Below are 26,407 nucleotides of genomic sequence, written 5' to 3'. Positions count from 1 at the left end.
CAGACTTCTTGAAAAGTAACTTAGGAAGAGGCAAAAAGTATCTCAACTTCTTCATTAAGGCACTTCTCTTACTCATCCTTCTCTGGAGTATATTAGTGCCCTGGGGATCTCCTTTACCCCATCGTACCTGGCAGAACAAAATGGCAGATCACATTATAGAAACATCAAGCCAGTTGCACTGTATATCATAGTAAGGGCCCTGCCCTTCCAAAAAGCTAAGTCATTACCCTTTGAGTGAATGACCAAAATGTGTAGAAAAGACCTCTGCACTCCCTAAACAACATTGGCATCAGGCCATGCTATGAAGATATCTCTTTCCTAATGACTTGACCATAGCCATATCATTCAATCCTACCATCCTTCCCCTCCCCTCAAATCCCAGAAGTATTAAAATTTGGATCATGAAGGATATGTATATTAACTTCGGTTTAGATTCAATTTGATTCACATAGCTCTCTGGATGTGGCTAGATCCCAACTCACATCATACTCTTAAACCCCACCACTATTTTAAGTTGAATCATGAAAGGTACGTGTGCCAGGTTTGGTTCATCATGGGTGGGAGCCACACAGCTCTCCGGATGTGGCTGGACTCTAGCTCCCATAATCTTCTATCAATCCCACCCAACCCCAACAGTATTTTAAGTTGGATTATGATGGGTAAGTGTACCACATTTGTTGAAATTCCATAAAGCCATATAAACGCCCTTGTGGTACAAACCAACCAACTAACATACGTATTTTATAGAAAGAGACATACAATGGTATCTTCATCACATTAGACCACTGGGTTAGCTTGGACCTAGACAACTAAGTTGGCAATGGCAATGAGCAGAAGAAGATTCTTCATTTTAGAAGACTATTTAGAATCTCAATTTTGATGGAGAGATGAATACAACTCTGAAGGATCCCTGAAAAAGTGAGACCCAAAATATCTAGTATTCATACAGGTTTTGTGGCAAGGAGCCATAGTATTCCTAGTGAGGAGCAGATTTTGGTCTGGGTCCAGTAAATTGGTGAAGTGTTCCACATAGCTTACAGCTGTATAATTCACACCATGTTGGTGTTTAACGGAAGGAAGTTGTGCTGATAATTGTGTCAAAGTTTGCTTTAATACAATTCAGAGCAGATAAAAGTTGAAGGCTAATCAATTTGAGTTTCTTTATTGAAGTGTAAAAAGGCTATAACTTCAGTCCTGTTTACACTGCCATATAATTCAGATTGACACTGTATTATATGATCAGTATATACTTATATAATACAGTTTAATTGTACTGAAATATATTATCTGAGTCTTTGCTAACCATATAATGCAGTTCCAAAATGCATTGTATGGCTGTGGAGATGGGGTCTTCAATATATTTCAAGCTAGTGGTCACACAGACTATATTTTCCAGTCTAGATGAAATTCTTTGCATTGATCACTGTTGAAATCCATTTTTGCTTCTGAACTAGGTCTCCAATATGTCAGATTAATTTATCAATTATCACCCTGTCTTGTAGAATATTAGTGGGCCATCCTACAACTCACCAATTTGATTTCATTTGCTAATTTGACGCATCACTGAAACCTGGTGGGATGACTCCCATCACTGGAATTTAACCATTGAGGGCTATAACCTCTTTCACAGAAATAGAACAAAGGGGAGAGGAGGGGGAGTAGCTTTATATGTCAAAAACAGTTACGTTGCAGAAGAAATGCAAGACTGTAATCCGGGAAACCAGCTTGAAAGCATCTGGATAAGAATCAAGGGAACCGGGACTCAAAAAGATCTTGTCGTGGGTGTCTACTACAGACCTCCGAGTCAGGATGAAGGACTTGATGAAGCCTTCTGTCAACAGCTGACCAAACAGGCACAAAGAAGAGATATAGTAGTCATGGGCGATTTCAATTATCCCGATATCTGCTGGAAAACAAACTCAGCCAAGAGTACAAAGTCCAACAAATTCCTCACTTGCCTTGCAGATAATTTTATGGTCCAGAAGGTAGAAGAGGCAACAAGGGGATCAGCAACTCTTGATCTAATCTTAACAAATGTGGAAGACCTGATCAATACAGTTGAAGTGGTTGGATCCTTAGGGGCAAGTGACCATGTGCTCCTGCAGTTTGCAATACAAAGGAATGCTGAAACTAAGACAAGTCAAACACGCATTCTGGACTTTAAGAGAGCTGACTTCCAAAAAATGAAGGAATTACTGAGCGGCATTCCATGGACGCCGATATTAAAAAACAAGGGAGTTAAGGATGGATGGGAGTTTTTCAAAAGTGAAATACTCAAGGCGCAAATGCAAACAGTGCCAACAAAGAAGAAAAATAAGACAAGTGCAAAGAAGCCAGAATGGATGTCCAAAGAACTTCTAACTGAGCTAAAGCTCAAAAGTGACATGCACAAGAAGTGGAAAAGGGGAGAAATCACCAAAGAAGAATTCAAACGTATAGCCAACTCCTGTAGGGAAAAGGTTCGCAAGGCTAAAGCGCAAAATGAGCTCAGGCTTGCCAGGGACATAAAAAACAACAAAAAAGGTTTTTTTGCTTATGTTGGTAGAAAAAGGAAGAAAAAGGAGGCGATAGGGCCACTGCAAGGAGTAGATGGGGTGATGGTGACAGGGGATAGGGAAAAGGCAGAACTGCTTAATGCCTTCTTTGCCTCGGTCTTCTCACAAAAAGAAAGCCATCTTCAACCTCAGCAACATGGAATGGACGAAGGATTGGGGGAAATCCAACCCCAAATAGGGAAACAAGTTGTCCAGGAACACCTGGCCACTCTAAACGAATTCAAGTCCCCAGGGCCAGATCAGCTACATCCAAGAGTATTGAAGGAACTAGCGGAAGTTATTTCAGAACCACTGGCAATCATCTTCGAGAGTTCTTGGAGAACAGGAGAAGTCCCAGCAGATTGGAGGAGGGCGAATGTGGTCCCTATCTTCAAGAAGGGAAAAAAGAACGACCCAAACAATCAGCCTCACATCAATACCAGGCAAGATTCTGGAAAAGATCATTAAGGAAGTGGTCTGCAAACACTTAGAAACAAATGCGGTCATTGCTAATAGTCAACACGGATTTACCAAAAACAAGTCATGCCAGACTAATCTGATCTCTTTTTTCGATAGAGTTACGAGTTGGGTCGATACAGGGAATGCCGTGGATGTAGCATATCTAGATTTCAGTAAGGCCTTCGACAAAGTCCCCCACGACCTTCTGGCAAACAAACTAGTAAAATGTGGGCTAGACAAAACTACGGTTAGGTGGATCTGTAATTGGCTAAGCGAACGAACCCAAAGGGTGCTCACCAATGCGTCGTCTTCATCATGGAAAGAAGTGACAAGTGGAGTGCCGCAGGGCTCCGTCCTGGGCCCGGTTCTGTTCAACATCTTTATTAACGACTTAGACGAAGGGTTAGAAGGCACGATCATCAAGTTTGCAGATGACACCAAACTCGGAGGGATAGCTAACACTCCAGAAGACAGGAGCAGAATTCAAAACGATCTTGACAGACTAGAGAGATGGGCCGAAACTAACAAAATGAAGTTCAACAGGGACAAATGCAAGATACTTCACTTCGGCAGAAAAAATGGAAATCAAAGATACAGAATGGGGGACGCCTGGCTTGACAGCAGTGTGTGCGAAAAAGATCTTGGAGTCCTCGTGGACAACAAGTTAAACATGAGCCTACAATGTGATGCGGCAGCTAAAAAAGCCAATGGGATTTTGGCCTGCATCAATAGGGGAATAACGTCTAGATCCAGGGAAGTCATGCTCCCCCTCTATTCTGCCTTGGTCAGACCACACCTGGAATACTGTGTCCAGTTTTGGGCACCGCAGATGAAGGGAGATGCTGACAAGCTGGAAAGCGTCCAGAGGAGGGCAACTAAAATGATTAAGGGTCTGGAGAACAAGCCCTATGAGGAGAGGCTTAAAGAGCTGGGCATGTTTAGCCTGCAGAAGAGAAGGCTGAGAGGAGACATGATAGCCATGTACAAATATGTGAGGGGAAGTCATAGGGAGGAGGGAGCAAGCTTATTTTCTGCTGCCCTGCAGACTAGGACACGGAACAATGGCTTCAAACTACAGGAAAGGAGATTCCACCTGAACATCAGGAAGAACTTCCTCACTGTGAGGGCTGTTCGGCAGTGGAACTCTCTCCCCCGGGCCGTGGTGGAGGCTCCTTCTTTGGAGGCTTTTAAGCAGAGGCTGGATGGCCATCTGTCGGGGGTGCTTTGAATGCAATTTCCTGCTTCTTGGCAAATGGTTGAACTGGATAGCCCATGAGGTCTCTTCCAACTCTACAATTCTATGATTCTAAGGTAAGGGCTATAGGTGAGCAACACCAAACCAATTCCAGTACTGCTCGGCTGTGCAGCTGTTATCCAGCTGCTGAGGCAGTTTAGAGTCATGCCAACTCAAGAGAATGTAGCATTCAGTGATGCTGATCCAAAGTATTTGACTCTGGATCAGCATCACCACTTCAGCCCTTTCAAGATGCATCACTAGACATTGTTTGGTTTTTTCTAAGTATTGAAATGTGGTTTTGTTGCTAATTAATAGTGGAAATGTTGAGCATAGGTGACAACGACATGTTTTGCACAAGATGTAGGAGAAGCAGAATACGTTAAAAATTATGCAAATATTTTGCTGACAAACATCCGAAGTATTTCCTTTCTAACCTCCACTGGGAAAATCCTCGCAAGTATCCTCGCAAACCGCCTTCTACCTATCTCAGAAGACTTCTGATGCTCAGTCGTTTAGTCGTCTCCGACTTTTCGTGACCTCATGGACCAGTCCACGCCAGAGCTCCCTGTCGGCCGTTACCGCCCCCAGTTCCTTCAAGGTCGAGCCAGTCACTTCAAGGACACCGTCCATCCATCTTGCCCTTGGCTGGCCCCTCTTCCTTTTTCCTTCCATTTTCCCCAACATCATGGTCTTTTCCAAGCTTTCCTGTCTTCTCATGATGTGGCCAAAATACTTCAGCTTTGACTCTAATATCCTTCCCTCCAGTGAGCAGTCGGGCATTATTTCCAGGAGGATGGACTGGTTGGATCTTCTTGCGGTCCAAGGCACTCTCAGGATTTTCCTCCAGCACCAGAGTTCAAAAGCGTCTATCTTCCTTCGCTCAGCCTTCCTTATGGTCCAGCTCTCACATCCATAGGTTACTATGGGGAATACTATTGCTTTGACTATGTGGACCTTCGTTGCTAGTGTGATGTCTCTGCTCTTCACTATTTTGTCAAGGTTGGCCATTGCTCTCCTCCCAAGAAGTAAACGTCTTCTGATTTCCTGGCTGCAGTCTACATCTGCAGTGATCTTTGCGCCTAGAAATATAAAGTCTGTCACTGCCTCCACGTTTTCTCCCTCTATTTGCCAGTTATCAATAGGTGTAGTTGCCATGATCTTGGTTTTCTTGACATTTAACTGCAACCCAGCTTTTTCACTTTCTTCTTTCACCTTGGTGATAAGGCTCCTCAGCTCCTCCTCGCTTTCGGCCATCAGAGTGGTATCATCTGCATACCTAAGGTTGTTAATGTTTCTTCCAGCAACTCCGGCCTTGGATTTGTCAAGCCCTGCATGTTGCATGATGTGTTCTGCGTACAAGTTGAATAAGGAAGGTGAAAGTATGCAGCCCTGCCACACTCCTTTCCCAATCTTGAACCAGTCTGTTGTTCCGTGATCTGTTCTTACTGTGGCTACTTGGTCCTTATACGGATTTCTCAGGAGACAGACAAGGTGACTTGGTATCCCCATACCACCAAGAACATGCCATAGTTTATTATGATCCACACAGTTGAAAGCTTTAGAATAGTCAATAAGGCTGAAGTAGATGTTTTTCTGAAACTCCCTGGCTTCCTCCATTATCCAGCGGATATTGGCAATTTGGTCTCTCATTCCTCTGCCTTTTCTGAACCCAGCTTGGACATCTGGCAACTCTCGCTCCATGTCTTGCTGGAGTCTGCCTTGCAGGATCTTGAGCATTACCTTACTGGCATGGGAAAAAAGTGGCACTGTACGGAAGTTTGAGCATTCTTTAGTGTTTCCCTTTTTTTGGTATGGGGATATACATTGATATTTTCTAATCTGATGGCCAATCTTGTGTTTTCCATATTTGCTGGCATATGGCATGCATCACCTTGACATCATCACCTTCCAAGATTTTAAACAACTCAGCTGGGATCCCGTTGTCTCCTATCTCAGAAGACACCCTCCAAGAATCCCAGAATGGCTTCCGCCCCTCCAGAGGAACAGTGGATATGATCTTCACCGAACGACAGCTCCAAAAAAAATGCAGGGAACAAAATCAACCTCTATACATGGCATTCATTCACCTTGCAAAGGCATTCAAACCTAAACTTTCTGAACCATCCTCCAAAAAATCGGGTGCCCTGACAAATTTGTGAACATCCTGCGGCTCCTCCACGATGACATGATGGCAACAGTCTTGGACAGAAATGGCTCCCAAAGGGACCTGTTTAAGCTGGAATTAGGTGTCAAACAGGGATGTGTTATTGTTCCAATCATATTTTCCATCTTCATCACTATGATACTTTATCTTGTTGATGGGAAGCTTCCCACTGAAGTGGAAATCATCTATCGGACAGATGTAAGTTATTTAACCTCAGCAGACTGAAAGCCAAAACCAAGGTCGCAACAATATCTGTTATAGAACTTCATTATACCAATGATAACGTAGTCTGTGCTCATTTAGAAGAAAACCTATAAGCCACTCTAAACACCTTTGCAGAAACATACGAGAAGCTCAGCCTCTCATTGAACATTCAGAAAACTAAAATGCTCTTCGAGCAGTCACCAGCCAATCCCTCTGCAATGCCAGAAATTCAGCTTAATGGTGTAATGTTTAAAAAATGTTAACCATTTCTGCTCCCTTACCTTTCCACAAATCCCACCTTTCCACAAAAATTAACATTGACATTGAAATGCAACACTGCCTGAGCTCTGCAAGTGCAGCATTTTTTCCAAATGAAGCAGGGAGTGTTTGAGGATCAGGACATCTGTAGCGACACCAAGGCACTTGTTTATAAAGCTATTGTCCTCCAAACCCTCTTATATGCCTGTGAAACGTGGACTGTCTACAGGTGACACACTCAACTCCTAGAATGATTCCATCAGCGTTGCATCTGAAAAAGCCTGCAAATCTCTTGGAAAGACAGATGGACAGGCTCTAGCTGGCAATTTGGTCAGTGTAGTGCAATTTGAAGAGGAATGAATGGAGGGCAAAAGGGAGAAACATGCCAAGAGGACCGAGACCGTCTTCCAACCTGGAAACTGATGTCCTCACTGGGGAAGAACATGCAGGACAAGAATACTGTGGAGAACTAATTACGTCTAAGGTTCTTTCAGGCAGGGGGGAATCTTTTTAAAATCCCACCTCTACCACCAAATTGCAAAGATGTCAGACAAGGGGGAATCTTTTTTATCCCACGTCTGACACCAATTGCGGAGATGTGGATGAGTTTCTATTAATTAATTATATTTACATTATTATTATATATTTTATATCCGCTGCCACCAGTTATTAAAGATGTTTTATTTAAAAGCTTCCACCAGAGGTATAGATGGTTATAATGTGGTCACCAGATGTTAAGGGGATTATCAACTCTTGCCACCACTATGGACGATATCGCCACTAGCTACTTAGAGAGGAGAGGTTTTAAATTTTATTTTTCTTCTTTCTCCCTGTTTGCTTTAGATGGTAATATAGATGACAGAAGCTTAGATGGTAGAAAGAACAATAACTCATTTATTCAGGCACAAGCTTAATGGTTACAGTAACTTCTCTTTCGAGGCACTTAGATTAACTGTTGCAAAGCTATATTGAGGTGTTTCAAATTCCTTAAAATATCACTTCCTTCTCTACTGCTTTAAACCTCACTCACCCTGTGAATTTCAATCACAGACTATCTGTTCCTTATCTGGAAACAGACTACCTTAAAATAAGCCACCAAACTTATTTTAAACTGACTCAAAATGACCAATTGAGTCTCCCTGATCCTCCACCTGAGAATCAGTCTTAATCATACCTCAGCAGAGCACAGACTGACATTGCAACTTCCCTGGTTCTAACCACCTCAGAGCCAGTCTTTCCCTGTAATTCTTCCGATTACAGACTGAACTCTTTTTAAAACATTCCCTCCTTTTTCATCCAGTTAGCTCCGCCCCTTTCTTGCTAGTTACATTTCTACAGAAGCAGTTACGTTTCTATGGCAACCTGCCTCAGAATGCTGAGCTGGCTACCATCCCCCACGCACTGGTAAGTCTATTACTTACCCTTTCAAACATAAATACACAATTAAACATGACATCTGTAAACCAAAATTCATACTTCGTTACAAATACTTACTTACTTACTTAGGCGATCCCTCGTAGTTTGAGGATGATTGTCTTCCATCTTGGGTGTGTGTCTGTAGATGGCTGAAGAGACCTATTCTTGATCTGCATGTTCTCCCGCAGTGAGGACATCGGTTTCCAGGTGGAAGGCAGTCCCGGTCAGGTTTGGCTTGACTCTCCTTCCTCTTGGCATGTTTCTCCCTTAAGCCCTCCATTCATGCCTCTTTGAACTCCGCAGCACTGCTGGTCACAGCTGACCTCCAATTAGAGCGCTCAAAGGCCAGGGCTTCCCAGTTCTCAGTGTCTATGCCACAGTTTTTAAGGTTGGCTTTAAGCCCATCTTTAAACCTCTTTTCCTGCCCACCAACATTACGTTTCCCATTCTTGAGTTCAGAGTAGAGCAACTGCTTTGGGAGACGGTGATCAGGCATTCGGACAACGTGGCCAGTCCAGCAGAGTTGATCGTGTGGGAGCATTGCTTCAATGCTGGTGGTCTTTGCTTCCTCAAGCACGTTGACATTTGTCCGCCTGTCTTCCCCAGAGATTTGCAGGATTTTTCAGAGGCAACGCTGATGGAAATGCTCCAGTAGTTGAGTGTGACGTTTCGCAGGCATAGAGCAGGGTTGGGAGGACAATGGCTTTGTAAACAAGCACCTTGGCATCTCTACGGATGTCCAAATCATCAAACACTCTGCTTCATTCTGAATAATGCTGCACTCGCAGAGCTCAGGCGGTGTTGTATTTCAGTGTCAATGTTGACTTTTGTGGAGAGATGGCTGCCAAGGTCAACGTTTTCTAATGTTACTCCATTAAGCTGTAGTCCTGGCATTGCAGAGGGATTAGCTGGTGCCTGTTGGAAGAGCACTTTGGTTTTCTCAATCTTCAGTGAGAGGCCGAGCTTCTCGTATGCTTCTGCGAAGGTGTTTAGATTGGCTTGTAGGTCTTCTTCTGAGTGCACACAGACTATGTTATCATTGGCATATTGGAGTTCTATAACAGATGTTGTGGTGACCTTGGTTTGGTTCTCAGTCTGCTGAGATTAAATAGCTTGCCATCGGTCCGATAGATGATTTCCACTCCGGTGGGAAGCTTCCCATCAACAAGGTGAAGTATCAGCGATGGAGATGTAAAATAAGGTGGTGGCAATAACACATCCCTGCTTGACACCTGATTCCACCTTAAATGGGTCACTTTGGAAGCCATTGCTGTCCAAGATTGTTGCCATCACGTCATCATGGAGGAGCCGCAGGATGTTCACAAATTTGTCAGGGCACCCGATTTTTTGGAGGATGGTCCAGAGAGCGCTGCGATTCACTGTGTCGAATGCCTTTGCAAAGTCAATGAATGCCAAGTACAGGGGTTGGTTTTGTTCCCTGCAGTTTTCTTCGAGCTGTCATGCAGTGAAGATCATGTCCACTGTTCCTCTGGAGGGACGGAAGCCATTCTGGGATTCTGGGAGGGTGTCTTCTGAAACAGGGAGAAGGCGGTTTGCAAGGATTCTTGCGAGAATTTTTCCAGCTGAGGTTAGAAGGGAGATACCGCGATTGTTCCAGCAGTCTGTTCTATCCCCTTTCTTGAAAAGGGTGATGATGGTGGCATCCTTGAAGTCTGCTGGGATGTTCTCAGTCACCCACACCTTTTCAATGAGCTGATGGAGTTGATGTATCAGCTCAGGTCCACCCCCTTTGAAGATTTCAGCAGGAATCCCATCAGGTCCGCTTGCTTTGTTGTTTTTTTGTTTGCTGATGGCATTGCTGACTTCTTCCAAACTGGGTATTTTGTAAGCTGATTCCTGGTTTGTTGTTGCGGGATTTGTGAGAGGGCCTCTTCGGCCACATTGGCGCTGCGATTCAGCAGGTTCTGGTAGTGCTCTTTCCAATGTAGTGCAATTGATGTTTTGTCCTTCAGAAGTTTGGTTCCATCTGACGAGTGTACAGTCTGTATGCCATGGTTTCCTGGTCCGTAAATGATCTTTGTGGCTTTGAAAAATCCCTGAGCATCATGGGTGTCTGCAAAGTGTTGGATTTCTTCAGCCTTCTTTGTCCATCAGATGTTCTTGAGTTCTCTGGTCCTTCTTTCGACCTCAGCTTTTGCACTGGCATAGATCTTTTTCTTAGCAGCACAGTTGGTGTCTCTCTGCCATGTTTGGAAGGCTTTCCTTTTGTTATCAATTAACTGTTGGATCTCTTTGTCGTTATTGTCAAACCAGTCTTGATGTTTCTTAGTTTGGTATCCAATGCTTTCTTCGCAGGCTGTGATGATGGAGATCTTCAGTTTGTTCCAATGTTCCTCAACATTTTCGGGGTGTTTTGTTCGTAGATGATCCTTGAGTGTTGTTTGGAGAAGGGCTCGTTTGGAGGGCTCCTGAAGTGCTTGGGTGTTTATTTTCTGCCTTATTTTTCTTCCTTGGAGCCATCGTGGATCGGATTAACCTGTGGTCTGTCCAGCAGTCATCGGCACCTGTCATGGCTCTTGTGAAAAGCTTATCATGGCGGTCTCTGGCACATGTAATTGCATAGTCCAAGAGGTGCCAATGCTGTGACCAGGGGTGCTTCCATGATGTCTTGAGCTTGTTTTTCTGGCGGAAGAGCGTGTTGGTGATGACAAGGTTGTGCTCTCCGCATTTGGTGAGAAGCAAGATGCTGTTTGCCACCCCGTCTTTTCCTATGATCCTGGCCACAGGTTGGAGTCCTGTCCGACTCTTGTATTAAAGTCCCCCAGGATGATGATTTTGTCCTCCTTAGGTATCTCTGATAGGACGGTGTCCAGCTGACAATAAAAATTTTCCTTGATGTCTTCATCAGCATCTAGTGTTGGTGCATAGGCACATATGATAGTTGCCTGTTGGTTTTTGGCAAGGTTAATTCGGAGGGTTGAGAGTCATTCATTGATGCCAGTGGGTGCTTCAGTCAGGTGCTTCACCAGGTTATTTGTGATAGCAAAGCCAACACCGTGTATTCTTTGCTCTTCTTCAGGCAGTCCCTTCCAGAAGAAGGTGTAGCCTCCTTTTTCTTCCTTCAGCTGTCCCTCTCTGCTCTCTGGGTCTCCTGAAGGGCTGCTATGTCGATCTTAAAGCATCTCAACTCCCTTTTGATGATAGCAGTCCTGCGTTCGGGGCGTTCGCTGTCAGTGTTATCCAGCAGTGTCCATACGTTCCATGTTCTAAAGTTCATTTCTCTTTTTTGGCCGCAGAGTGGTGACCCCTCTGGACGCGGCAGTCCAGTCAGGGATAAGAGAGGCAGACTATGTTTAGGGCACCTTTTCTAGTCCCTTCCCCATGTGAGGTGAGCAGAGTGGATCCTAAAAAGGGCTGCTCAGTCATGGATACAGCTGTCGGACTACTCAACTGCCTCGGACCTTGAGGTAGAATGACTGAGTCCATATCCACTGCCCATGTTCCAGTCCATGACTAGGGGCTTCCAGATTTCACAGTCCTGCCCCTGTTGCCACTCGCTGATCACCATGGGACTTTTGTAGGTTTGTTTTTATTTTTCTTGGAAAACGCCCATGCATGATTTTTTTTAATGTGTGGAGGTCGGTTCACACAGTTTTCACAGAGTGAGATTCCAGCAGTGGTGTGGTTAACACAACGAGAGTGGCTTCTCAGTCTGTTGCAGCCTTCTTCTGCCTTCACAGCCATTGTAACATGTACCATGTTAACCTCCGCCTGCTCCGCTGTTGATGTCTTTGAGTCTTCGGATTGTTCTTGGTCTGGATCTTCCCGTGGCCACTCCTGGGAGTGCATGACTCCGGTGGTTTGTCACAGGTTCATTGGAACACGCAAGCCCCCTCACCACGACAAGGTGACAATCCATTGAGAGGGAGGACAAGAATAGGGCTCTACAGTCACCTATGTACCCACCACCAAGACACTACCCTTGGGAGGCCATCACACTTGGACAATGAGGGATCGCCTAAGTAGGTAAGTAAGTACAGGGAACGTCTGGTCCCCCTGTCTCCAGAAAATCCATTCTACAACCTTGCATTAAAATCATTGTCTCTTTTTCTTGTTTTTATCCCTTTACATCACAAACCTCCTGGATGTGAAATTGTACATAAGAGCCATGACCTCATATCTGTTAGTTTCTTTCAACATTGTGGGTCGTAGTTCTTACAAATTATCCATTAGAAGAGGACAACATGATCTCATGCTTCAGTTAATCAAATTTGGGGCAATTGTTGATTTTAAAAAATCAATCTTTATCACCAAACATCCTTGTGAATTTAAACATGTGAAAAATTATCACTCAGTATCCTCCCACCAAACACTGGCATCATGCCTTATAGGAACCACACACCTGTGAGCTATGTCCAACAACCTCCCCCCCCCCCCCCATTAATTGGAACCAGAGCCACATTTACCAGAAATATCTTGGGGCATTGCCATAAAACCCTGTATAAATACAACTCATATTGTGTGTTATCCTCAAAGATTCTTCAGAGTCCTAGTCGTCTGTTCATTGAACGTGAGATCCTAGCCAGTCTTTCACCATGAAGATGCTTCTTCTGTTCTTTGCCGCTGCCTATATGGTTTTTCAAGTTCAAGCCATCCCAGTGTATGACAATGTTCCAGATACCATTGGTGAGTAGAGTGAGATATTTTTCCTTCATCAGTATAGTACATTAATCCAGCCCACCTATTCCATAGATCTTCATCACAAGTAGAGAGCAATATCTTTGAATAAAATCGATCCTTATATTTGTTCCAAACTCACAGTAGTGATCTCCTTATGAAGGAGTTGAAAGCAGTAATCTTTTGTTCTCAATCATGTAAGGCAACAAGCACAATAATGCCCCTCTTTTCTTACTATCTTGTAGTGTCTTCAATCTGGTTCTGGCCTCTTCCCTTGCTTGATGAACATTGACATTTTTGCCCTAATTTAAATGGACTGTCATTTACTATCATTGGGAATTATTTTTTTAAAAAAATCTTTGGTGACACATTCATCTTAATTACTGCAATTCTACCCATTTTGATTGAGATATTAACTTGCACATATTTGACCACCTGGAAACTCAATTTATCAATAGTATTGGTCTGGTTTTTACTAGCATCAGTAACCAAATGAATAGTCTTCATTTTTACAAAAAATAACTTTTCCAACAAAAAGTATTCTTTTACTGAAAAGTAAATTAGGCTCCAATGGTTCCATGGAAACCTCATGTTTTGAAATGGCTTTGAAAAGGAATCAATATTGAAGTCACTCCGTATTCCACAATTGGGGTACCAAGGCAGGAAAGGGCATAACCATTGCTTCATTTTCTTCTGACAAAAATGAGATACTATATTCTGTTTTTCTCTCTTTCTGCAGAGCCTAAGCAGGTGGGTGATGAAGGGACCCCCCTGGGCACATATACCTGCTATAACAGGGGGGCCTTCTGCCAGCCCAGAGACTGGGCCTGTCCCCCGGGCTACGTGTTTGTGGAATCTTTCAACAATTGTGCATATCCACCTCTGTACAAGTGCTGCGTGCCTGGAAGGCATGGAGGAGGCCTCATACCTCAGGGAAAGAAGAAATCACTGGATTCATATAAATAAATAAAAATATTCAAATTCAGCCAATTCCCATTGTGTTTTGTGTTATTTACTCCACGTCATAGATTTCTTGCATTTTTCCCAGATACTGTGATCACAGGGGGTCCTCCAAGTAGCATTTGGTAAACTAAACATAGCTTTGGTGACTAGAGTGTGTTTGATGCAGAATTCTGGGACCTTACTCCCAGAGAAATACTAGAAGAAGGTAGGTGAATATGCCTTGTTCACCAACGTGCTGCTATTACTTTGACACATTTAACTGAATCTGCAAATACTGAGCCTGCAGATATGGGCGTCATAATGTATACTTATATAAAGGCAGCTCTACATGGACCACTTATCCCAGGATGGATTCAGGGTAGCAAATGCTGGATTGGCCTTTGTAAAGAAGTATGAATTTTACTTTACAGATACCATGTTTAATTGTGTGGTTATGTTTTAAAAAGGGTTAATATTTCAGTTAGTCTGCACCACAAGTTGGTTGCCATGGAGAAGGGGGCGGAGCCAACTGGGTTAGCTGAAGAGAGAGCAGAATTTGGCGGGAAACTCAGTCAGTCAGTCAGTCTGTCATAAGAGAACCATAGGGAAGGTTAGTTTTTAGAGTCGGTGCCCTTATGAGGTACCGGGAGACTGATTCTGGTTTAGGGATCAGGGTGGCTCAAATGTTTGATTTTTGCGTCAATTTTAAAATAAGTTTGGTGACTTATTTTAAGGTAGTCTGTTTCCAGATAAGGAACAGATAGTCTGTGACTGCAGGTTTAGGCAGTGGAGAAAGAAGTGACATTTTAGGAAGTTTGAATCACCTCATTCTGTTACTGCAACTGTTAATTTAAGTGCCTCTAAAGAAGTTATTGTAACCATTAAGCTTGTGCTTGAATAAACGTGTTATTGTTCTCTCAAACATCTCAGTCTCTGTCATACATACACACATCAAGAATAAACAAGAAGAAAGAAGAAAAATAAAAGTCTCATCTCTAAGTAGCTAGCGGCTAAATCTTCCAATAGTGGTGGCAAGAGTTGATAATCCCCTTTACTTTTGGTGGCAGCATTATAAAACATCTTTATATTGGTGGCAGCGGATATAGTTATATATATAATATAATGTAATAAAAACATCATCCTTCTCCACAACTGGTGTCAGAGGTGGGATTTCAAAGGATTCCCCCCTGCCTGAAAGGAGCCTCAGTCGTTCATAGATCTTTACAAATTGGCGGCAGCGGTGGGATAAAAAGATTCCCCCTGCCTAGAAAAAGAACCTCAGTCGGTCATAGATTCGTTACAAATTGGTGGCAAGCGGCGGGATACATGTAACATCCCTGATTTGGTGCTTGAGATCGCTCACTGAAAAACTGTGAGGTAAAATTTGTAGAAAATGGCCACCAAAAGACAGGAAAAGACCACCATGTCAGAGATGATGATGAAATATCAACTAGAGATGAAGAAATTAGAAATGGAGGAAAGAAAGAGACAGGCAGAGATGGAAATGGAGGATAAAGAGAAACAGAGACAAGCAGAAGAACGGGAGAGACAGAGACAGGCAGAGCTGAAAAAGATGGAGATAGATTTGGAAAGACAGAGACTGACACTCTCTCAGCCTTCTGTAGTGGCACAACCAGGAACTCTTATCATTAGTCCTAGTGATTTAGCCTTAAAGAGGTTTCCTAAATACACTAAGGAGGATGATGTGGAGATGCAGCGGATTGAGCTCGTACCACTTTTGAAAGTGCCATTCTGCCCAGGGGATTCTTGGTGCCTGATTGATTATAAGTGGTTCATGAAGTGGAAGAAGTATGTGGGATTTGAATGCTGGGATCTGTATTATGCAGGAAAGTCTGATCACTACCCAGGACCCATTGATAATGTGAAACTTTTTGCGGATTCAGAAACTCAGACTTTGAAAAAATATTGCATTAACAGAGTGGCTATGAGTTAATTCCTATTGCAGCTTGGAATAAGTTAGCCAATTGGTATGGCTGTATAGAGGGACAGAGACCCATTGAGAGAAAAGTTGTGGAGTATGGCGAATATTTCAAGTACTGTAGAGTAGAAATTTATCCGTCAGAGGTGAAGCTATGTCAAAACAACGACTCCACTAATATTGTAAGCTCACAATTCAACCAAGCAGAAGGATCTGCTGAAGATAGAGGAATCGTAGACCTCCAAGGAAAATTGTCTGAGTCGCAGCTTAAGATTCATTGCGTGGCTGAGGCAAATGAAGCGCCAATAGCTGAGGTCCCTATTCAATACCATGGTGGCACAGGAGTAGAGCAAGCTGAGGTGATGGAGGATTTAGAAGTGCCAGCCATTAATGAAAATGATTTGCTTGAGCACTCTAAAGAGATGAATGTTGGTATAAGGAGTCAGAAGGTGGAGGAAGATGGCAGTTGGTCAGGACAGACTTTGCAGATAAACTCCAGTACTACAAAGGGCAGAAGTCTGGATGCCTCTTCACAGTCTTCAACTAACTCTATTTGCTCAGTGGTTGTCTCTTTGGTCACTGCAAATACAGAGCATGGTCAGCAGTTGTGGCCAGAAAAAGATTTACCTCAGGAAAACACCAGATTTGATCAGTTTAAGTTGCTGTGTGCAGGAGAGCCTAAGGGACCAAAGAACACCTTTAAGAGAGGAAAGAAGAAGATGGACATCTTGAGCCTGAGAGTTTTTGCTGATCGCAGCAAATCAAGAAGCAGGCAGAGAGAGTTTTTCGATGGAGAGAGTTGTAAAGACCCTTACGCGATGGGGATTGGTGGTTTTAACCATCAGCAGTTTACTTTCAATGTTCCACGAAAGTGCATGAACTGTGTTTCCCAGGACTTCTTGAATGACTCTTGGAAGTTTCATAAAAGACATTATGGAAGAGAGGGAGTTCATTATGTTGTTGGGAAAAATAAATATAATTGTCCCCAACAGCATGTTAACCACTGGAATGCACCGCAGAGTGAAACATCGATGAACTGTACTAAGTGGCATGAAGAAGAAGCTCATCCAGGTGGATGATGTATGGGATAAACATTTGTATTTGCTTTGTTAAAGTGTTTTTTCAGGGAAGATATTTATTGTCCTTTTGTTTGTGTAAAGAAAAAAAAATGGTAAGCGCAAACAGATATGTAAAAGTGTTGATGCATATTACTTACATAACTGTATGGTAAGATATGAATATGTTATGTGTATATGCAACATTGAAGGTTTGTATTTATGGTTTATGAGTTGCATGATAGTATGGTAAGATTATATGTTAAATGTATGTAACATGTATTGATGTATATTTTTAGATACAATCCATATTATTTTTGACTATTCTAGGTTGTAGAAAAGTCAAAAATAATCTTTATGGGTTGGGAGGTATAAAGAAGTATGAATTTTAGTTTACAGATACCATGTTTAATTGTGTGGTTATGTTTTAAAAAGGGTTAATATTTCAGTTACTCTGCACCATGAGTTGGTTGCCATGGAGAAGGGGGTGGAGCCAACTGGGTTAGCCAAGAGAGAGCAGAATTTGGAGGGAAACTCAGTCAGTCAGTCAGTCTGTGGTCAGAGAACCATAGGGAAGGTTAGTTTTTAGAGTCGGTGCCCTTATGAGGTACCGGGAGACTGATTCTGGTTGAGGGATCAGGGTGGCTCAAATGTTTGATTTTTGCGTCAATTTTAAAATAAGTTTGGTGACTTATTTTAAGGTAGTCTGTTTCCAGATAAGGAACAGATAGTCTGTGACTGCAGGTTTAGGCAGTGGAGAAAGAAGTGACATTTTAGGAAGTTTGAATCACCTCATTCTGTTACTGCAACTGTTAATTTAAGTGCCTCTGAAGAAGTTATTGTAACCATTAAACTTGTGCTTGAATAAACGTGTTATTGTTCTCTCAAACATCTCAGTCTCTGTCATACATACACACATCAAGAATAAACAAGAAGAAAGAAGAAAAATAAAAGTCTCCTCTCTAAGTAGCTAGTGGCTAAATCTTCCAATAGTGGTGGCAAGAGTTGATAATCCCCTTTACTTTTGGTGGCAGCATTATAAAACATTTTTATATTGGTGGCAGCAGATATAGTTATATATATAAAATATAATTTAATAAAAACATCATCCTTCTCCACAACTGGTGTCAGAGGTGGGATTTCAAAGGATTCCCCTCTGCCTGAAAGGAGCCTCAGTCGTTCATAGATCTTTACAGCCTTCATGAAAGTTTAGACTCTCCTCCCTGCTCCCCATGTGTCAAGAAGGAGCCCTGACCATCCAAATTCTCTAAACTTTCCTTCAGAATCCAAAGCAAACTATGTATTTTCAGCTATGTCAGCATGAAATCAGTTCTAAGCAGAACCAGCTGCAACTGCATAATTGGTCATCCCATATTCCCTGGGTTCAAGCATCAGAGGAACACTGATGACAGTCACCACCACCTGTCATTTGACCCCCTTAAGATAAAGATAAAGGTTTTCCCCTGACATTAAGTCTAGTCGTGACCAACTCTGGGGGTTGGTGCACATCTCCATTTCTAAGCCGAAGAGCCGGCGTTGTCTGTAGACACCTCCAAGGTCATGTGGCCGGCATGACTGCATGGAGAGCCGTTACCTTCTCTCCGGAGCGGTACCTATTGATCTAGTCACATTTGCATGTTTTCAAACTGCCAGGTTGGCAGGAACTGGGGCTAACAGCGGGAGCTCATTCTGCTCCCGGGATTTAAACCTGGGACCTTTTGGTCCGCAAGTTCAGCAGCTCAGCGCTTTAACACACTGTGCCACCAGGGGCCCTTTAGCTTGCTCCATTTTTCGACTGTCACTCCAGCCAGCATCTTTGCAGGCAATGAGCAAGCCTAGGGAATGCATGATCACCACAACACCTCCTTTGCTTCAATCTTCTCCAAAAGATTAACAATGCTCAACTTGGGAAGGATGGAACAGAGGATACAGTAAGGGAAATGCAGCACACAATATAGGTAAAGAGGCATATCTGGTTTATCTAAATGAATTCAAGAATACAGGGCCAGATGAACTACATCCAAGGGTATTGAAAGAAATGGCAGAAGAAATTTCATTGCCATTGGCAATAATCTATGAGAATTTGTGGAGAACATGAGAAGTTCCAGCAGACTGGAGGAAGGCGAATGTCCCCATCTTCAAAAAGGGTAAAAAAAGAGGACCCAAACATTAATTCACCCAGTCAGTCTGACATCAATACCAAGAAAGGTTCTGGAACAAATCATTAAACAGAAAATCTGAGTCAACAGTATGATGCAGCAGCTAAAAAAGCCGAAGCACTTCTAGGCTGTATCAATAGACATATCATGTTGAAATCAAGGGAGATCTTAGTCCCACTCTATTCTCTTTTGTTCTGACTTCATCTGGAAAACTGTGCCCTCTTCTGAGCACCACAATTCAAGAAGAATACTGACAAGATAGAACAGTGGTTCTCAACCTGTGAGTTCCCAAATGTGTTGGCCTTCAACTCCCAGAAATCCTAACAGCTGGTAAACTGGCTAGGATTTCTAGGAGTGGTAGGCCAAAACACCTGGGGACCTACAGGTTGAGAACCACTGAGCTAGTACTTGTCCATATAAGGTTGACCAAAATAATCAAAGGGGTGGAAACCAAGCCCTAAGAGAAAAGAAGGCAGAGAGAGGACATGATTTCCCCAGAGAAGGTTTGTCAATGCTCATTCTGTTTAGGCTGAGATAGTAAGACCTGCCCAAGATCACACTGAGCACAAATCCGAGCTGTGGTCCTCTGGAATCCTTATCCAACATTTGAACCTTTGACTCATGCTGGCATAGATCATTAGAAGTGTAATACTGTTAAAGAAGCCATTAAGCCTGCAATTATCTACACCAGGGGTCCTCAAACTTTTAAAGCAGAGGGCCGGTCCACAATCCTTCAGACTGTGGAGGGGCCAAATTATCATTTGGAAAAAAAACCCGAACAAATTCCTATGCACACTGCACATGTCTTATTTGTAGTGCAAAACAACAACAATGAAAGAACAATAAAATATTTAAAAATGAAAACAACTGTAAACAGCATAAACTTATCAGGATTTCAATGGGAAGTGTGGGCCTGCTTCTGGCCAATGAGATAGTAAAGTGAATTAGGATTGTTGTTGTGTGCCTTCAAGTCATTTCAGACTTTGGGCGAGCCTAAGTCTAAAATTATATATTTATTCATTTACTACATTTATTTATTACATTTATATCCCGCCCTTCTCACCCTGAAGGGGACTCAGAGCATGTACATACAATATATATTATTAGCATAGCACAATATTAGCATTATATATTACTATATTGAACTATACCACTATACTGTAATATTATATGTAATATATAACATATAATTAATATTATTATATGGTATTATTATCATCAATATTATATGTATATACAATATATTATATTATTAAAATGATATAAAATATATTATAAAACTGAGGGCGGGGGCCAGGTAAATGACCTTGGAGGGCCGCATCCGGCCCCCGGGCCTTAGTTTGGGGACCCCTGATCTACACAATACATCACAGGACTGGATTTATTTTATCAGCAGTGTCAATACTGTTGGAAAAAGCAGGGAATTCAGCACAGGGATGTCTTTGTTCTTTTTCTTTTTCTTTTTAAACACAGGCATAAGGTCACCATCTGCTGGAGAACCAAAACAGTACATCTTGATGTATTTTGTACAATGAGCAGAAAAGCAGAATGAACAAAATAAAATAGCCAGTCCTTCATATTTGTGAGTTTGTCATGACTTGATTGTTCATGGATTTGATTAAAACATTCCCGGGTCCTGCAGAGTGCCTGTATTGCCTTCTTATGTTGGTAGTTCATCATAAAGTGACAGTTGGGGACGTAGATATTCCTAGAGAGCTGTTCTCTCAAATTAAAAGAGGTGTGGTTTTTCCCACTTTCACTAATCCAGTGAATATGGTTGTACACTTAAATATAAAGTAAGTGGCGCAGGCGGGAGAGCAAGCCAGTGCAATTAACTGCAATGAATCACTCTGACCAGGAGATCATGAGTTCGAGCCTATGTTTGTTTGTCTTTGTTCTATGTTAAAAGGCATTGAATGTTTGCCTATATGTGTAATGTTATCCGCCCTGAGTCCCCTTCGGGGTGAGAAGGGCGGAATATAAATGTTGTAAATAAATAAATAAGTAAAATACAGTGGACTCTTGGTATCCACTGTAGTCTGCCTCCAGAACCCAGATTCAAAGATGCCCAATTCTCATTATAGACAATGACATAGTAAAATGGTTAGCCCCAGCTTCTGCCAATCTAGCAGTTCAAAAACATGCAAATGTGAGTAGATCAATAGGTACCGCTTCGGCAGGAAGGTAACGGCACACTATAAAGTCATGCCAGCCACATGACCTTGGAAGTGTCTACGGACAACACCGGCTCTTCGGTTTAGAAATGGAGATGAGCACCATCCCCCAGTGTTCGACACGACTAGACTTAATGTCAAGGGGAAACCTTTACCTTTACATTTTACACTGCCAGATAATCTGGGATTATCTGATAATCTAGGATCGGATTCTGGGATATAGGGCAGTGTAGAGATGGGAAGGCCTGGAAAAAAAACACAGAAAAACTGGGGGGGGGGGGGGGGGGGGGGAAACAGCCCCCCCCCTTTTTTCCATTTTTTCTCCAATTTTTCCACACAACCCCCCCCCCCCCCATTTTTCCATTTTCCCCTCTTTTTCCCCAATTTTTCTGGGTTTTCTCCAGGCCTTCCCATCTCTATGGCAGTGTAGATCCAGCCACAGATTACTGGAAGCCAAAAGGACCCAACGTTCTAGAATGCTATGGGGAAAGCCAGTAGTGACTTTGAATAAGCATGTTATGTGCCGTCCGCCAGACAATAAAAAAAAAAACTATAAAGCTGAAACGTGCCGTCCTTTATCCGGGCGAACTGCAAATCCCTATAAGCTGTCCTAAAATATTGAACGACTGAGTCTGGAGAACTTCAAAAAAGGATGTTTATTCATACAAGGTTGTAAACCTGGCACAGATCTTAAAGTTGCAGAAAATGAAACAAATTTCTATAGGTTTTAGGTACAGAATTATCCCTGGTTCCAGAAAGCAAAGGTGATTATAAAACCACTATACCCTAATCACGCTGCCTATATTAGAAGGAGAAACTCTTTCCTTCCCTATCTTTACAGCAAAGATTAGTTCTAGAAGCGACAGAATAACCCTGCTCCTCCAACTAGATTTCCTATTCCAGATCAATATAATTCAATACTTATCTAATTTGGATAGGCTTAGATTGGCCTGGTTTTGAGGATGATTTGTCCCAGTTAGCCTTGCACAGCTCCAGCACGTTGGAAGACTATAGCCAGAATGAAGCTCCAAAATGGAGACTAGACCCTGGTAAAAAGGGCGGTCCTAAGATGTTGCATTCTTTGACCAATCACTGCAAAGAAAACTGCAGCCAGCTCTTGCAGATTCCAAGCCATTTTTCCTAGGCTTTTGCAGCCAGAGGCTCAAACAAAATGTAAAGGAGGGAAAACAAACAAACGACCAATAGGTAAGGCAAACCATCGTCCTGGGGGACGGAACACTCCCCGCTAAATTCCCAGGATGTGGGAATTTACCAATCAAAAACATACAAACACCTTTGTATACACAACAATACAAACACTAGAACTTTAAACATCTCCAATAAGCAACACGAGGTCACTAATTGGTCTGTCCAAAATGGACACTTTGCCTCTGTTGCAAGTCTTTAATTGAACTTTCCTGACCTTACCGTCCGGGCAAGGAAAGGTCTTTAATACAATGCCCATGGGCCATGCATGGCGGGGCAAGTCTTTGTCCTTTAACAACACAACGTTGTTAACCTCAATGTTGTCCTGTGGGCTTTGCCAGATTCTTCTAGCTTGAAGCTGGCTTAAGTACTCAGCTTTCCACCTTTTCCAAAGGTGGTTGGCCAAGGACTGCACCTGTTTCCACAGGGCACGGTGAGTTCCGTCCGGAACTGGCAACATGACGTCCTTCCATCCTGGCACCTTTTGTGTCAAAATAAGTGCAGGAGTCAGTGGTTGTAAGTTCTCAGGGTCACTGGTAAGGGGAACCAGCGGCCGGTTGTTGATAATTGCGGTAACTTCCGCCATAAGTGTCACCAAAACATCATGCGTCAATGACCTATGACTCAAAAGCATGGCATTAAGGATTTTGCGACTAATACCAATCATCCTCTCCCAAACACCACCCATGTGGGAGGCGTGAGGAACATTGAAAGTCCACATAATTTGTTCAGTATTCGTAAAGTTCTGAACCTTTGGGTCTCTCCCAAACCTAGACACACAATTGAGTTCTTTGGTCGCACCTACAAAATTGGTGCCACAGTCCGACCGAATTGACTTAATTGGCCCTCTGAGGGCTATGAACCTTTTTAATGCGTTTAAAAATGATGAAGTGTCCATCCCTTCTATGACTTCTATATGGACAGCTCGTATTACTAAACAAGTAAACAAAACTGCCCACCTCTTGTTATTTACAACACCACCCCTGGTTTTCCTAGTGACAACCTCCCAAGGACCAAACACATCGATTCCCACATGGGAAAAGGGTGGGTCTGTCAAAGTCCTATCCTGAGGTAGTTCTGCCATCAACTGACTTTGACAGTTTCGCCTAAGGCGCCTGCATTTAACACATTTGAAAATACAACTGTTGACCAACCTTTTGGCATTAACTACCCACAGACCTTCATTTCTAAGGGCTGCCTCAGTTAGAGTTCTACCCTGATGATGGATCCTTTCATGGTGATGCCGAACGAGCAGCAATGCAGTGTGACTATTAGGGGGTATGATGATGGGGTTTTTTATGCACGCCTTGAGTTTAGCTTTGGCTAACCTTCCTCCAACTCTCAAAATACCCTCCTTGTCTAGAAATGGGTTTAACTCATTTAGAAGACTTTGATTAGGGATGTTGAGCCCTTGCTCTAGCCTAGCTATTTCCTGCTTGAAAGCAGATCTCTGTACTGACTTGAATATGACGCTCTTAGCCTTTATCATATCCTGGACCTGTAAAGGCTCACTATCTTTGCAAGCTAAACGATGTATAAGCCTAGCTACTGCTCTAAGAAGACTGTGCCACTCCGAAAAACGTTCAAAACGGTGTGGTTCCAGGCAAGATCTTTGGCCCATCTTGATTTCTGTGGTTGATTTGCAGGCTTTCACCTCTGCACTTCGTGAGACTTGAGCATTCATAATGTCCGAAAACCTTTGCTCATCTTTCGAGAGCGCTGTGGCTTCGTCTCTCTCAGAGACTTTGAAAATGGAGGAATACTCTGGAGTTATTGCTTGGCAGTAGACTGAGATGTGACTTAGGCAACTGCGCACAAGTGTAGGACGTCCACCTTTAAGCACCTGTGCTTGATTGGAGTCCAACGACGATGGTGGGTGCATCTTGTTTATGCACACTGGGCCTGTAACTGTCCAGCCTAGTGGTAGCAGCTGAGCAATGGGCGCCCCTGGAGGTCCCTTAACTTGGTCGTTCACATAGAACAAGTTCGGACAGTCCGCACCAAGCAGAAGGGCAATGTCCACATCTGGACGGAAAGCAGGTATGGCATTCTTTAATCGTCGCAAATGTGGATGAGCCTCCACAACTTCTCTAGTTACAATTTGTTTTTTGTTCCGAGGGATGGAGGAACACTCAATCAGGTCTGGCAACTTGAACTGCCTCTTCTGGTCGCAAGAGGAGACAACAAAGCCAGATGCTATGCGACCCTGCAACTTCTTTTTTCCTGCACACGTAGTCATAGTGTAGTCAACCATCTTGGTTTTAAGGTCAAACATGCGGAAGAACTCTGGAGTAGCCAGGGAGGCGTCGCTCTGTGAATCCAGGGCCACATAGAGTCTCTTTCTAAGCCAAGGGCTCTTGGCTGGATATACATCCGCTAGGCAGATAGGATGACAAACTCTGTACTGGTGCGAGTCAGAACACAGCTCTGTACAGGCGACTGCTGAAACCTCCACCTGCATCTCTGGTACGACTGGCTTGTCGGTGTCTTCGACTGCTGACTTTTCTTTTGGTGAAACGTTCCCTTTGGGGTGGGAGATGACACTGGAGTTGTGCATTGCGGTGCAATGCTTGAGGCTGTTGCATTTCTCACACTTGACGTTTTCTTTGCAGTTGGACGCAAAGTGTGGAGTTGCTCCACAGCATCTAAAGCAGATTCCCTGCTTTTGAACTAGCTGTTGCCTTTCTTTGTATGACTTTCTACTAAACTCCCTGCAGTTGGCCAAACTGTGAGGCTTTTGGTGAATGGGGCAGAGCACCTCTTTTACCTCCGACCTGGGTTCATCAGTCTTGTGTTGAGTTTCGACTGCCTTTACGCTGACAGGTCTATTGGCCTCTCTAGGTGGTTTCTTGTCCACTTCAGATGCCTTCCCTGGATGGGTCCCTTGGTATAAGGTGGGGAGGCCCGTCTGCGGATCATTCCTTTCTCTGGCCGCCCTGGTGATGAACTGGACCAAATGAGAAAATGGAGGGTATGCCTGGGAGTGGGCCTCCTTGTAGTTGAAGACCTCCTGTCCCCAGCGTTCTTGCAAAGTGAAGGGCAGCTTGGTCAAGATCTGCCTCTGGGACAGGTGCTGATCGAGGCACTTCAAACCGGGCAGTTCTGGATTCTCCTTGGCCGACTCTAATTCCGTAAGGAGATCGCTGAGGTCCCACAAGAGTTTGAAGTCTTTGAGTTTCAAAGCTGGGAACCTTTGGAGCTTGTCCATAAGAGATGCTTCAATCTCTGTGCTGGCCCCATACCTCTGCTGCAACCTGGCCCAGGCCTTTTCCAGGGCTTTGTCGGGATCGGCTACGTGGGCTGCGTAGATCTTCTTAACTTGTGAGGATGAGGCTGGGCCCAACCATGCAGCCAGAAGAGTCAGTTCTTCCTCAGGCAATAACTTTAAGTCTCTGATTGCTCTCTGGAAGGTGGCCTTCCAGAGAAGAAATTCCTCAGGCTTGTCCAAAAACTTTTCGACACCCTTGTCCTTAAGATCTCTTCTGGGGCTTCTGATGATGGAGACAAGCTGGGACTCTGGCGTCGAAGGGAACAATTGAGGAGTTTGCTGTTGTGGAGTGGACTCCCACCGTGCACCTTGCGTCAACCTTTGGCCTCTTGGAGGGATGACATCGACCACTGACGAATCGGTGGCTCCCTGTGCAGCTGTCTGTAAGGGCCAACTAGCACTTGGCCTTGAGGCCCTGATTGACTGACCTAGGGATTTAGCAGGAGGCACAGGTAGCTCGGGCAAGGGTGAGCTCCCCGCTATGACGCTCTGCTCTGCAGGAAACTCAAAAGTGACTTTGGGGCCCTGCTCTGGGTAAGGAGAGAAGTCTTCCTGTTCCTCATCCGAAAACTGGCTGTTTAAGCTATTAAGATGCACAAGCACCTTGGAAGAAAGGTCCTGCTTCGGCAACTGACTTACATTTTCTTCTGTGAGTGGCTCAATTAGGGCCTTGGCCAAAGTCTCAGCCCTTACCTTTTTGGCAGTAGCATCCATCCTTATTCTAAGCATTTCTATTTCACCTTGCCTTTGGGCC

At 43.5% G+C, this 26,407-nt stretch overlaps 1 long non-coding RNA gene across 2 annotated transcripts; it reads left to right on the top strand.

The window, feature by feature from the left end:
• The first annotated feature begins 8,117 nt into the window (after positions 1-8,117).
• Positions 8,118-13,900, top strand: LOC134295994 (uncharacterized). 2 transcript variants are annotated; one of them, XR_010002545.1, is made up of 3 exons: positions 8,118-8,260; positions 12,770-12,919; positions 13,650-13,900. It is a non-coding gene; the product is annotated as an uncharacterized LOC134295994 (long non-coding RNA). The 2 variants fall into 2 exon arrangements; XR_010002544.1 differs by lacking the exon at positions 8,118-8,260 and adding an exon at positions 11,994-12,259.
• The last annotated feature ends 12,507 nt before the right edge of the window (positions 13,901-26,407 follow it).

The sequence above is a fragment of the Anolis carolinensis genome, chromosome 1 (genome assembly GCF_035594765.1).
Source record: "Anolis carolinensis isolate JA03-04 chromosome 1, rAnoCar3.1.pri, whole genome shotgun sequence".
NCBI classification, from domain to species: Eukaryota; Metazoa; Chordata; class Lepidosauria; order Squamata; family Dactyloidae; genus Anolis; species Anolis carolinensis.
Note: the sequence above shows the minus strand (reverse complement) of the source record. Positions and strands in the feature narration are given on the sequence as shown.